Source organism: Macaca fascicularis, chromosome 9, assembly GCF_037993035.2.
Source record: "Macaca fascicularis isolate 582-1 chromosome 9, T2T-MFA8v1.1".
In the NCBI taxonomy this organism is placed as follows: domain Eukaryota; kingdom Metazoa; phylum Chordata; class Mammalia; order Primates; family Cercopithecidae; genus Macaca; species Macaca fascicularis.
Genome location: NC_088383.1, coordinates 54,145,612 through 54,158,696, shown reverse-complemented (window position 1 = coordinate 54,158,696; position 13,085 = coordinate 54,145,612). Strand labels below are relative to the sequence as shown.

Sequence of the window (13,085 nt, the reverse complement as noted above, 5' to 3'; positions counted from 1 at the left end):
ATAATCGTTACAGTAACAAAGGCACCTTCCTATATTTCTTTAAAGTTTGTTTCTTTCCTTTAAGCTTTGTCCCAGGAATGGGGTCTGTAATTCAGGGACTTGTAGAAGTTCACAGCGTGAGAGAAATGAAGTGTCCAATCTGCAATCTGAATCTTCCCTATGAAATTTCCACCCAGTGCCCTCTGGCACAGATTCCCTCACCCACGGTCCCGCCTTACAGGCAGACCATTTCCTCTCTGACGGTACTACCTGTCTGAATGTTCTGCATCGAACTGAGTCAAGATACGTAAACCATGGGTAGGAGAATTCTCAGGTCTGGAGGGAGCACAAGCAAACTATCCCATTTTATGGACATGAAAACCGAGGCCTGAGGGAGAGATGCATCAGAAATCAGGAGATCTGGCTCTGATCAGCTGTACAAACTGAGAACTGTGACCTTGTCCAACCAGGGTGGCCCAACTCCTAATTCTGTGAGTGACATGTCTCTGTTACTTTGGAATATTGATTGAAGGTATGTGATTACAACTTTTTATTATAATCCTCTGAGACAACTTTGTATTATAATCCTAAGAGAAGCTAAGGACCGGGTGGATATTTTCCTGGGTTAAAAGTAAAGTTTTTCTTGTTGAAAACTTAGGTGTTCAGAAATTTTTCAAATTGTTTTTATTATATATAAACTGTAGATTAGAAACGTATTGTACGATGATTGTTCATAATGCTTCAGTGTAATCACTTCAGCAATGTAGCAATGACACCATTCAGGGGCGTTTTCGAAGTGTGGGCCTGGGCCAGCACCATCGGTATCTCAGGAAACTCTCACAGGCACAGCCCTGCTCTATTGAGTCAGAAGCTCTGGGGCTGGGGCCCAGCAATCCATGCTTTAACCAGCCCATCAGAGACTTCCTATTCATGCTAAAGTCTGAGATACACCGTTACGGAATGTTGTCTTCCTGATCTTGATAGTGTGATGATTAATTTTATGTGTCAATGTGGCTGGGATATACTGCCAGTTGATTGGTCAAACACTAGTCTAGAGGCTGCTGTGAAGGTATTTTTTTTTTTTTTTTTTTGAGACGGAGTCTTGCTCTGTTGCCCAGGCTGGAGTGCGGTGGCAAGATCTTCACTCACTGCAAGCTCCGCCTCCCAGGTTCATGCCATTCTCCTGCCTCAGCCTCCCGGGTAGCTGGGGCTATTGGCCCCCGATACCATGCCCGGCTAATTTTTTGTATTTTCAGTAGAGACGGGGTTTCACCATGTTAGCCAGGATGGTCTCGATCTCCCGACCTCGTGATTCGCACACCTCAACCTCCCAAAGTGCTGGGATTACAGGTGTGAGCCACCGCGCCCGGCCGAAGGTATTTTTTAAACATTTAAATCAGACTTTGAGAGAAGCCGATTACCCTTCAGCATGTGGGCAGGCCTCATCTGATCAGCTGAAGGCATTAAGAGAAATGACCGAGGTCCCTTGGGGAGGAAGGAATTCTGCCTGCAGACTGTCCTGGAACTCAGGACTGCAACATTAACTCCTGCCAGCATTTCTAGCCTTTCAGCTTACTTTGAAAATTGTCAGCCCCCACAGTTGTGTGAGCCAATTCCTAATCTCTTCTCATATGTATATATCCTATGGCTGTGTTTTTCTGGAGAACTCTGATAAATACAAATGGCATTAGAATCCAATCTCTGCAATTTCTCATTTAGCCCAAGCTCAGCTGCACAATCCTTCTCAGTGCTAGACTCCAGACAACTGCTTTTAATAGACAGGAGCCAGCATAGGCATGCCACTTAATAGCTATCCAGGACTTAAGATGGTAACTAGGAGCCTAAAAATTAGTAGGCATACCTGATTTGGCAGAAACCATTTGATTTTAGGCTATTCTTTCAAAAATTCTTTGTTGAAAAAAGTCTAGATCTCAGTGGGCAGTTAAAAAATGGGTGGATCTGAATTTGAATCCCTGCTCTAACTTATTCTCTAAGTGGCCTCAGGCAAGTCACTTAACCTATGTGATCAATATTTTCTTCATCAATGAAGCAAGCCGGGAGTGGTAGCTCACACCTGCAACCCCAATGCTTTGGGAGGTTGAGGTGGGAAGATGGCTTGAGGCCAGGGGTTCAAAACCAGCCTGAGCAAGATGGTGAAACCCCTATCTCTACAAAAAATAGAAAAAAAAATTGTTGGGCATGGTGGCGTACACCTGTGGTCCCAGCTACTCAGGAGGATGAGGTGGGAGGATCGCTTGAGCCCAGGAGGTTGAGGCTGCAGGGAGCTATGATTGCACCACTGCACTCCATCCTGAGCAACAGAATGAGACCCTGTCTTTAAAAGAAAAAAAAAAATGACCAAAGTTACTAAGGCTTTCCTTGTGTGGCTTCAATAAAGCTTCTAGGTAGCACATCTCAGGTGCCAATTTATGTCAGGCTTATTGTAGGTGCTCAGTGAATAATAGTTATTATGGTTTCAGCTTGTCATTCTCCAAACTGCAGGTATGCCAGAAAGATATTACTGTTAACTGGGAGTCCTAGGTAACTGTTCTCTCTGGTGAATCTGTGATTTACTGTAACACAGTAGAGATAACATGTTTAATTGTAATCAATATAGCGACATCATTTGAGCAATGCACTAGGCACTGACTGGGGAGGGATGTGTCTTGAGAATGTGGGAGCCACAGCATCAGCCCTTAGTGATGAGCAATACCAAGGCTATGAGGAAGGCTGTCAACGATGCACCCATATTTCATCATAGAAAGAAGCTAGGCAAGCCACGGGCTCTGGAAATTTCTATTAAAACAATATAGTCTTTCAAGGGGGGACGTGGGGTGCACAATCTATTGGAGATGTTATTTGTCCTACATAATTCTAGGGACGTGAATGATGTAGGGAAACAATGTTATCAAACAACACGATTTTCTGTTTCAACTGAGAGGAAGGGTGGCCTATTCAAATAAGCCCAGATTAGTGTGTGAACATAGCTAAAAGGATCAGCATTTTCCTGTTAGTTGAACACTCACAGTGCATTCAATTGTATTTTAATGAACTTGAAAAACTGAATTCAACAGGAAAAGTTTTGGAAGACTAAGAGGCAAAGCTTAATGATGAAGATATTAGAAAAGTTATATAAACTAATAACTACTAAGAAAAGTAAGGTGTTATTCAAAGATTTCCCCTCCTCAAAGCCCCAAGCCCGGATGGGTTATAGATGAATCTTACTAAACTCCAGGAATGGTTAATTGCTAATCTTTATAAGTGGTTCCATAAGATAGGAAAAGAGAAAGTTGTGTAGCTCATTTTATGAATCTAATGTGATTTATTTATAAGTCAAGTATCAGATAAGAACAATAAATATAAAGAGAAGTGGACTTCAATTGATTAGTATATCAACATTGAAGAAAAAAACTGAACCTTGTCTAAATGAATCAAGTCTTTTGTTAAGAAAATATTATAATTAAGTAGGGTGCCACCTAGGAATACAAGGGTGACTCATCGTTGGAAAAATTGTCATAAAATCTTTTGTTAAAAATATTGCCATATTAAAAGACTACTGAAGAAAAATTACATGGCAATTAAAATTAATACAGAACTAGTACTTTATGAAATTCAACAACTTTTATGATTAAAAAAGCATAGAAAGCTAGGAACAGGAAGAAATTTCCTTAGTTTGGCAAAAGTTATATTAAAAAAACCCACCACAAACCTAATATTTAATGGAGAAACATAAGACCCGTTTCTTCTGGAATTACAAACAAAATAAGGGTGTCCAATGCTATGGTCTGAATGTCTGAGGCCTCCCCAGATTCATATGTTGAAAATTTCAGGATAATGGTATTAAAAGGTGGGGCCTTTGGAAGGTGATTAGGTCATGGGGGCAGAACCCTCAGGAATGGGGTTAGGGCCCTTATAAAAGGGCCCTGAGGGAGACCCCCTCATCCCTTCTACTGTGTGAGGACACAGTGAGACTATGTGCAGAAAGCATGCCCTCACCAGACACCACATCTTTTAGCATCTTGTTGGAATTCCCAGCCTCCAGAACTGTGAACAATAAATTTCTGTTGTTTATAAGGCACTCAGTTTAGGGTATTTTTTATAGCAGCCCAAATGGACTAAGGCACCCATTCTCACTGTTTCTGTTTGGCACAGTGTTTCAGGTTCAGGTCAATGTTGTAAAGAGAGAGAAAAAAAAACTGTAAGAGTTGGCATGAGAGAGAGATTCTAGCTGCTCTATTGAGGGCCAGTGAGGGGCAGGGGTGAAGGCAGGGGGATGGGACAAGACACTCAATCACTCCTGCTTGAGCCGGGGCTGTAGCTACAGGTGGTGAGAAGTGGTTGGATTTTGGATAAAGTTTGAAGATATACTTGACAAATTTGTCAAAGTATTTGGAAGTGGTAATGAGAAAAAGAGAGGGACCAAGGGTAATTCTGTGTTTTTATGTTTGTTTGTTTTGTTGTGTGTGTGCTATTTTTAACTCGAGCAGTCGGAATTACTAAGATGGGGAGATAGTGGGAAGCATAGTTTGTGGGAATTTTGAAAACGCCAAGTTTGAGATCTCTACTAGATATTTAAGTGGCAATGCCACGAGTTAGAGAGGACTCTAGCGTTCAGGGAGGAGGTCTGAGCTACAGGGAGACATTTGAGGGTGGTCAGTGTAGAGATGAGATTCAGAGCTATGAAATCCAGTGAGCTCACCAAAGGAGGTGACTTAGAGAAAAGAAGTCTGAGTTTTAGGGTGCTGCCAGTTGAGAGGTTGAGGCAGTGTTGAGGGAAGGAGAAAGACCAGGAAAGTATGAGGAAAACTACAGGCACACAGTGTCCCAAAGGTCAGGTGGAGAAAGCTTCTGTAGAGAAAACGCTCAGTGATGACAGTAAATGAGAGTCTGAACATGTGACAAAAGGGAGTGAATCCTCTCCTTCCCTTCCTCCCTTTCTACCTCCTTCCTTCCTTCCACAAGGTTGTAAATTCCTCTGTCCCTCCCTCTCCGTCCTCCCTGCATCTCCTCTTCTCCCTCTCTCCCTTCCTTCCTTCCTGTCTTCCTTCCTTGTGAATGCTTACAGCTTTATTGAGGTATAAACAAAATAAATTGCACATGTTTAAAGTGCACAATCTAAGTTCTGACATATGTCTACAGCTATGAAATCACCACCACAGTCACTATAGTGGCCTTATCCATCACCCCACACATTGCCTCCTGTCCCTTGTAATCCTTCATTCTGCCCTCCCCATCGCCTCTCTGCACGTGGGGAACCTCTCCACAAAATACCTGCTTTCCATCAGTATAGCTTAATCTGCTTGAATTTTATATAAATCGCATCTAACAAAAACCCCTTTTTGTCTAACTACTTTCAGTCAGCACAATGATTATGAGTTTTATCCATTTTGTTGCTTGTATCGATGGTTCATTCCTCTTTACTGCTGAGTAGCATTCCACTGAATGAATCACCACATTAGCTTATCACAAATAGTTCCTCCTATATATTCTTATAGAACATTCATTGTTTTATTTTGAGTGAATTTTGGTAGGTGCTGCAAAATATGAATTTAATTCATTTTGATTCATATGGATATCAAATTGTTTCCATTTGATAGACTGGAATAGACTATCTTTCCCACGTTGAATTACCTTTGCACGTTTGTCAAATCTCAGTTGTTCTTATGTGTTCATGCTATGTGTAAGGTGTAGCTCTTCTTATTTAGGGACATCTGACTTTCAGAATCACTTTGTCAGTTTCTACAAACCCCCCTACTCCCTGCTTTGGGGGCTTATATGGGGACTGATCATTTCTTTTTACTGCTGAGTGGCATTTCATTGAATGAATCGGCTCAGTAAGCTTCTCACAAATAGTTCTCTCTATATTTTCTTCTGGAAGTTTAATTTTTTTTTTCATTTTGGGGGCAAATTGACATATTAGTGGTATTAGACATTCAAGTGGAGATGCCAGGAGGTAGACAGTAATCTAGGGTGCAGGGAGGAGGTCTTTTGATCTTTAGATCAATTTGAGGGTAAATTGACATCTTAGTGGTATTATATTTTCTGATCCATGAATGCAACGTATCTTCCATTTTTTGAGCTCTTTAAATTTTTTTTCTGAGCAATGTTTTATAGTTTTTAGTGTACAGTTCATTCATATCATTTGTTAAATGTATCCCTAAGTATTTCATATTTTTGATGCCATTTTGAATGATACTGGATTTAAATTTTAATTTCTGATTGTCATTGCTAGTGAAAATATAAAACAATTGGTTTTTGTATGTTGATCCTCTATCCTGCAACCTATTAAACTCACTTATTAATTCCAGTATCTTTTTGTGTAGGCCCCAATGAATTTTAAGTACAGAAAATCATGTTATCTACGAATAAAGACAGTTTTATTTCTCCCTTCTAATCTCAATGACTTTTATTTCTTTCTCTTGCTGTATTGCATTTGCTAGAAAATGTTGAAAAATGTTGAAAAGAAGTTGTAAGAGTACATAGTTTTATCTTGTTCTTCATCTTAGGGGAAAAGCATTCAGTCTTTCAGTATTAATCATAATGTGAACAGAAGGTTTTGTAGAGGCCGTGTATCAGGTTGAGGAAGCTCCTTCTACTCCTAGTTTGTTGAGAGAGTTTATGTCCAGAATGGATGTTAGATTTTTGAAAATGCTTTTACTATGTCTATTGTGACACTTATGTGGTTTTTCTTTTTTAATTTCAAAGTATGCTGAATCACATTAATTGATTTTCAAATTATAAATCAACCTTGCATTTCTGGCAGGTAACCCATTTGGCCATGATCTTTCATATACTGTTGGATTTGATTTCATTTGCTGAAATTTTGTTTAAAGTGTATTTTAGTATAAAGTATATATATAGAAGCTGGGTCGGTGGCTCACACCTTAATCCTAGCACTTTGGGAGGCCAAGATGGGAAGATCACTTGAGGTCAGGAGTTTGAGACCAGTCTGGCCAACGTAGTGAAATCCTATCTCTACTAAAAACACAAAAATTAGCTGGGCATGGTGGCGTGCCTGTAATCCCAGCTACTCGGCAGGCTGAGGCAACTGAATCGCTTGAACCCAGGAGGCAGAGGTTGCAGTGAGTTGAGATCATACCATTGCACTCCAGCCTGGGGGACAAGAGTGAAACTCTGTCTCAAATAAAATAAGATAAGATAAAATAAGATAAAATACAGTGTGTGTGTGTGTGTGTGTGTGTGTATATATATATACTTGTGTGTATATATATATATGTGTATATATATATACACACACACACACACAAAATTTGCTTTCATGTTCATCGAGATGTCTTTGGTCATGGTACCAGGGTAAAACAATTTGATAAGTATTCTGTCTTACGATTTTCCGAGAGTATGTATGGAATTGATATTTATTCTTCCTAAGTTGGATAATAAAGTTATCTGGGCCTGGAGGTTTCTGTGTAGGAAGGTTTTAAAGTACAAATTGAATGTAAAAAATAGACATAAGGCTAATTCAGATTATCTGTTTACTCTTGAGTAAGTGCCGATAGTGTCTTTCAAGGAATTTGTCTATTGTATTTAATTTGTCATATATATTGGTCTTAAGTTTATCATAATATTCTCTTAATGTTCTTTTTAACATCTGTAGAATCTATAGTGATAGATACCACAATTCCCATTCCTGATGTTAGTAATTTGAGTCTTTTCTCTTTTTTAGGGGGATCAACCTGACCAGGAGTTTATCAATTTTATTGATCTTCTAAAAATAAAGAACTCCAGCTTTTAATTTCATTGATTTGTCCCTTTTGTTTTTCTCCTTTCTATTCCACTGATTTATGATATCATCTTTCTTTCTCTCTTTCTCTCTCTCTTTCTCTTCCTTTCCTGCTCTGTTCTTTCTCTCTTTCTCTTCCTTTCCTGCTGTGATCTTTCTTTCTCTCTCTATCTCTCTCCTTTTCCCTTTCCCTTTCCTTTCTTCTTTCTTTCTTGAGACAGAGTCTCTGTCACCCAGGCTGGAGTGCAGTGGCGTGATCTCTGCCCACTGCAGCTTCCACCTCTCGGGCTTAAGCTATTCTCCTGCCTCAGCCTCCCGAGTAGCTGGGATTATAGGTGTGTGCCACCAGGCCCAGCTAAATTTTGTATTTTTAGTAGAGACAGGGTTTTACCATGTTGGCCAGGGTGGTGTCGAACCTCTGACCTCAAGTAGTCTGCCCACCTCGGCCTCCCAAAGTGCTGGGATTACAGGTGTGAGCCGCTACGCCTGGACTATGCTCTGAATTTTCTTGTTTCCTTTCTTCTTACTTTGGGTTTAATTCGCTCTTAAGGCAGAAGGTGAGATTTGAGATCCCTCTTCCTTTTTAACCTAGTGTAGTGCTATCATTTTCCCTTTAAGTATTGCTTTAGCCAAATCCCACCCATTTTGACAGGTTGTGTCCTGGCACTTCATCCACTGATTGCATTTTCTCTTCATTATGGGTCATTTTTTTTCTCCTTCACCTCATGCATGGTCATTTTTACTGGTTGGCAGACATTGTCACCTTTTTCTTGTGTGCTGGATATCTTTGTTTTCCTGTATATATTTTTGGGCTTTGTTCCGGGATACGGTTAAGTTACTTTGTAATAGTCTGATCCTTTCCGGTCCTGCCTTTGACGTTTCTCAGATGGGGTTAGAGCTGCGTTTAGTAATAACTGCTCCCACCCCTGAAGCAGGGCTGTCCTGTGCCTCCTGAGTGGTGAGCCTGCAGTCCGGCTGATGCAGGAGGCGCTGTTCCTGCCCTGTGCGAACACCGGCTGATCGTCCCTCCAGCCCCATGGGGATCTTTCTGGGCCTCTGGCAGCTTCCTCGCCTGCGCGTGCTGAGCGGCCCTGCTGCACCCAGGCCTCAGCCTTTGCGAATCACTGGAGTTGTGTCTGTACAGCCCCTTCTTCTTCCAGGGACGCCGTGCCTGTCCTGAGGACTCGGCTTAGTCCCTCAAGTTGTGAGGTTGAGCTCATGGGGTCAAGCGCTGCCGGGGTCCCCACACTCCCTGTGTGTGGCTGGGAAACTTTCTGGGCATTGGGGGTCACTGCCCTCTGCATCGGGTGTGCTGGGCTTTGAAAACGGTTGTCTCTATAGCTTTGTCGGTTTCCTCCCGCTTCTTTCAGGTGGGAGAATAACTCTGGTCCCGGTTATCCATTTTGGCCATGTCAACCTCACTGCAATGTAACAGGTAGGGACTGTTCTTCCCCCTACGTGACACAGGAGAACTCTTCTGCAGGCTGTTTTCAGTGACTTCCCAGGGCCTCCCTCTGGGAGGCGGCGGTGTAGTTGGAGTCCGCTTCGCGCAGAGCGCTCTGGTTCTGGGCTCCCGCGCGGCGTCCGCCAGGGGGCAGCAGAGACCCGGGATCGTTTGCACAACGCCCGGCTGGCTTTGCACTCGGAGGGAGCCTCGTTCTCGGCATCCGTGTTTTCGCTCCCATCCTGTCACTGCTTTTGTCTCCACTCCTGGTGACTGCTTAGCTCTAGGCTTGGTTGCCGCACAACTTTGCGTCTTGGACGCAGGGCCGAGACGCGTCTGGATGCTTTGTGAGGAGTCAGCCCAGCGCAGCAGTCACGGGGCTCATAGGATCCAGTATGTTTGCTCCGGACTCGCCTCCTTGGTCTTGGCTCCGCCTGCCCCCTAGTTTGGCTTTGTTCTCAAGCTGGTGTCTCTCGTGGTTCCAGCCTCACACATCACACCCTCCGGAACAAGAGACTCTTTCCAAAGTCATCAAGGAGGAATACTGGTTTCGCTGGGTGGACCCACCGTGGGACACACGCCGTATCATTCCCCCAAACCCAAGAGCGACTGATTGCTGCAGCAAGGCTTGGCTTGGGCTGGGATCCCTGATCATTCTTGAATCAATGTTGTTTGCGCTAAGGAGATGAAATTCTCCTTATTTGTATTCTCCTACTAATTTGTAGATGAAATTCTGCAAATTAGCTCCAGGTGACTTACCCCTGGAGCTGGGGTGGGGGCCAAACCCCTCAAATCACACCCACTCCATATTAGGGAAGGAGTGGAATGCTAGTGAGCCTTCCCATAGTGTTCAGGGCGTTGTCAAAGACAGAAGCGCCCAGAGGCCAGCGAGTGTCAGGGCAGAACGCTCAGGCCATGCGCTGACGAGCACTAGGTGTGTGACCAGGTGACCAAACGCTCACTGCACAGGCTCTGTCCTTTGAAGCAGAGGCAGCCCGTGGGTGCACAGGCTTGGCCAGCTCTGCTTTGTGAAGGAAGGATGGCGGGAGCTGGATCCGACACATTTGTAGACAGCCTAGCTCATCTGCTCTCTTAAAATGAATTAATCATCCAACAGGCGTTGTGTGAGGACGGCATATGTGCCAGCAGGACTTCAAAGAATGTCCTGTTTACTAGGGAGAGAAACAAGAAAATCAATAAATGCAATATAGCATCAGACATTCTAAGAGAAAGAAATGTATATGGAACTGGGGTTGCTGGAAGGGAGACCACCTTCCCCTGCCCGGGTAGGCTAAGAAATGCAGTCAAGAGGAGGATGTTCTCAGAACGTGAGGAGAATGAAGTGGGTGTGGGAAAAGGGCGTTCCCGCATCCTGGGGAAATAGGTGCAAAGACACAGGCAAGTTAGAAAACCTGTCACTTTGGGGGCAGCCTTTCTTTGTTTTTTAAGCAACTCAGGATTTTTACATGGGTTGAAGTTACTTGATTATTTCAAATCAGTGCTGACATTATGCTTAAAAGAAACAAAAGGTCAAAGAGTATGGTAGGAGTAATTCAGGTGGTTACTTTCAACAGTTTCTACAGACAAGAACTCCGCAGTCACTTCCATGCACACCTCAGGCCCCAGTAATGCTCAGGTGCAGGCACCGCAGAGTCCTCCACAAGGGGAGCCACCTGCTGAGGGCCAACCGCAGACTATGCGTGGTGTGGAAAAGCTCCAATTCCTTTGCTCTCCAGCGTAACTCATACTCAGTGGACAGGGTGTAAAAAGGTCTGTAAAAGACCTTCACAAACTAAAATCTGGTTATAGCTGCAATCTGGCTTGGCAATTCGTGGATCTCTGGCTCCCACTCCCTCCGCACTCACTGACTGCAGGGTGGGACAGTTTGTCTGCTTTTTGAAAAAGGAAATCTGTTTTCCTAGATCTTGATGGAATATACAAAAATGGTTTAGTGCCATAAGCTCCTTCTCTAAGCAGGCAGCTCAGGGAACTGATGCCAATTGGTTACTCTTGTAGAAACTTCGTGAACTACAGTAAACCATTTGCTAAGCCTTTCTGACATCTGGAAGAGCCTCCTTCCTGCCACTGGCTTGTCTCTTGGCAGGAACACAGACCCTAGACGGACAAAGGGTGGCAGAAATCACCAGAAGCTGTAACAGATTGCAGCTGCATGGAGACCTGTGCCTGTTCATACTCCTCAACTCTCGGGTCCTGGTGGGCTTGTCTTTGTACCCCATGGAGCCCACCCAGCTTTGAGTCAGTGCCAATATGCATTTTCAATCAAACTTTAATGGATTTGAGCTGCATATGTTCTCTTTCTCTATACTCATGGCATCAGGATCTCAAAGACTTCTCAATATATTTTCATTCACTCATTCATTTATGCAGAAAGTGTTTTTAGACCCTGTGCTGGGTACAATAGTGTACAAAGCCAGACAGAATCGCTCTGTTCATAGGGCTTGGCATCATTCGGGAAGATGAATACACAGGGTGCAAGGGACATGAAGCTGGGTCACAAAAGCCTTCCTGGAGAAATGGGCACTCAGCCTGAAGGCAGGAAAGCAGGGCCCTGGCCAGAGGCAGAGGGAGTCTGGAGTGAGCAGAGATCTGCAGGGGTTGTGTGTGGAGGAGCCAGGTCAGCCTCGAGAGCCTGTGGTGCTCAGGAGCCTGTGAGCTATAGCTGGGGCTGGGGGGCTTTGGTCAGGGTTCGTGAGAAAGTAGAACCGCTCCAGCTGTTTCAAGTAGAGAGAGATTGAATATGGGGAGCCGGGGCCTTCTCAACCGTGGGAGGGAGTTGGGGAGCAGAGATCAGGAAGACTGCCTCACGACATCGAGAACAGAAATGGAAAGGAAGTGGTCACTGCAACCCCAGCAACCTGCAGTGCCCAAGCAGGTTGTTCTCAGGGGAACACCTGGAGCTCTGAGAGCTGTGTGCTTCTGGAGGCCAGCCACCTGCAGCGCCTTTGGGGGCTTCCCAGAGGAAGCCCTGGGAGGCCAGCGAGAGAGAGTGCTGCTGACAGCTGTGGCTGCAGGACGGAGAAAGACACTCCATCTGACACCCTAGAATGTGGGCTACTCACGGACTGAGTCTAACCTGGCCTCTGGCGGGACAGTGATTCCATGGCTTCAGACATGTCCCTGAGAAGCAGAGGATGGTGTAGCAGGCACCAGAAGACGCTGCTGCTGATGATGATCCAGCAAAATAGTTGGTGGAGAAGGAGCTGGGCTCCTGTCTTGCCTCTGCCACTTACTGGCTGCGTGCCTGTTTCTAGGCCTCAGTTTCCTCCTCTGTAAAGTGGGGATGACAGTACTACCTGCTTCATGTGGATGATAAAACATTAGACAAGATAATGAGCGAAGATTTTAGCATATTACTTTGCATGCAGGTTTTGGTGGTTTCTGGTTATTATTATTCACAGTGTTTTTTTTGGGGAAGTGTATATTGAAAAGAAATCTGAAAACCATTAAAGAATGTTAAAAACACAATGGAAATGTGCTTATCTTTTTAAAAAGTTGCAGTAGCTTTGGGAAGTCACCAGGAATGGCAGCCATATGGCTCCAAACTGACTGCTCTGTGGTCGGGACCGCCAGGGTGGGGCTGGGTCCAGCTCAGAGTCTTCCTGCTGAGCGTTCAGCCCCCACATCCTTATCAGGTCATGGTGAATCTCAGCGCATTCCAATGGGCCACGTGCACGATGCCTGTGGAGGGGTGGGGTGGTTCCCTCCACTTTGGCCCAAGGAGAGTTTGCCTTTCCCAGGACTCTGGCCAGTAGAGTTCAAGTGGTGTAATTTTCTTCGTCTCTGAACTGTTTCCAGGAGTTTGCAGAGCCTTCTCCTTCCTGGCTTCTTTCTCTGCCTTGGGGGTGCCTGTGGCCACAGGAGCCCTGAGCAGGGTTTGCACTCCCAGTCTGGGGATGGTAG

The 13,085-nt window shown here is 44.3% G+C and overlaps 1 long non-coding RNA gene across 1 annotated transcript; it reads left to right on the top strand.

The window, feature by feature from the left end:
- The first annotated feature begins 251 nt into the window (after positions 1-251).
- On the top strand, positions 252-12,650 carry LOC141407599 (uncharacterized). The gene is made up of 2 exons (XR_012417241.1): positions 252-511; positions 7,664-12,650. It is a non-coding gene; the product is annotated as an uncharacterized lncRNA (long non-coding RNA).
- Positions 12,651-13,085: the final 435 nt, after the last annotated feature.